Source organism: Carcharhinus amblyrhynchos, unplaced genomic scaffold (assembly GCF_965287045.1).
Source record: "Carcharhinus amblyrhynchos unplaced genomic scaffold, sCarAmb.v2.hapA scaffold_671, whole genome shotgun sequence".
Lineage (NCBI taxonomy): Eukaryota > Metazoa > Chordata > Chondrichthyes > Carcharhiniformes > Carcharhinidae > Carcharhinus > Carcharhinus amblyrhynchos.
In genome coordinates this window covers 25,190-26,787 of record NW_027650411.1, presented here as the reverse complement: position 1 = coordinate 26,787, position 1,598 = coordinate 25,190, and positions in this window count along the sequence as shown.

Below are 1,598 nucleotides of genomic sequence, written 5' to 3'. Positions count from 1 at the left end.
CCCCAACCCCTTCACCAGGGACTCCCCCTGTTCACCAGGATCCCTCCCATCCCAGCTCACCAGGGAGCCCCCCCCCCCCCCCAATTAACCAGGCTCCCCACCCCCCTCAAGCTCACCAGTGTCCCTCCTTCCCCACCCCAACTCGCCAGGGTCTCCATAAGGCTTCCTGGTCAAATGAGGGGTGGGAGAGTTCAGAAAGTTAGGTGGTGAATTGGGGGGGAGAGGGTTTGGGGGTTCCAGTGGGGGCCCCCCTCACCCCCACACATACATGCTGATCAGCCCCTCTGCTTTGGAACTGTTAATGTCCCGGTGATTTTTCATTCGGAGTGGAACTCATCCCTGGATTCAAGCCCCCCAATGGCTTTGTTCAGCGGTGAGAGTGCGCGTGTGCATATCCGTATCCGCTCCTTTTCTTCATTCAGCCTTTAATCCAGCAAGAATGTGGGGCCAAAAGGCTGAGTGATGTTTCTGTGGTGCGTGCGGGTTGGGTGCTGGGTAGATTGGAGTCACTCGGGTGGAGGGGGAGCCAGGATTACGCTGTGCCAGTCGGTGTAAATGTCTGGAGAATCCTTGGGACTGACACATCTGATAACACTACCCCCCTGGGGGGAGGGGAATGGGGTGCCTGGCTGCCCCTGACAAAGCTGCTGGGCTCTCCTTCCCCCTCCCCCTCCCCCTCTCCCAGACACCTCCACCCCCCCCCCCCCCCCAACCCTGTCCGCATCCCGATCACCCTCTAAACCTGGTGCTGTGGGTCATTACAGCTGGAAACATTCAGTGGCTGTGATTTTGCTGCTGAGTTTGTGTTAATTGATATCTATTTGATTTTGTGCTGATGTAAATTTAAGAGTGGGTGTGGGGAGGGGGTTTCCCTGTCTCTGTACAGGGTTCCGTTGTCTCCCACCCCTCACCACCCACCCTACACAAACCCTCCTCCCCTGCCTACTCTCTCCCTCTCCGACGTGTGCGTTCCCCAAACCATCTCCTGCTTCTGATGCTGCCCCTTGCCCACCCCGGACCCCCTCCCTCCCCAGCTCCTCCCCTCCCTACCAGCCCCAGATTGAGCAGCTCGGGCTGGGGGAAAGGGGTGGGGTTGGGGGAACAGAGAGGGGGTGCGTCCAGTTCCTCCCCTTCCCCCTTTGGCCTCGGACTCCCCGTCCCACCCTCTGCTGATGAAGCCTCCCCTTCGAAAGCCCGCCCAGCGGGCAGAGGGGGCATGGCCGAGATACTGGTTCAAGAGGGTGGGGCAGGTCCGAGTCCCCTCTGAGGGGAGGGGGTGGGGTGCGGGGGCTAATGGGGCCGGTTCCCCTTCCTTTTTTAAATAAAATACTGTGAATCCACGTCGAGTCCAATAAAGTAAAGATTTGTACAAACAACAGGCGTGTCGGGGTCCTCACTGCGACTGCTGCGGTGCTGCCGTGTTTCCGGAGGGTTACCGCACTCCTGGGCATTTAGCAAAACGCACACAGGCTTACGTGAGCTACCAGTCCACCAGCCTTTTACCACCCCTGGACAGACACGCCTGCTTCTGTAGCAGACTCCAGACAAAACCTGTCTTCACACAGCAAGACGACAGAGAGAGGAAGAAAACATCTCTC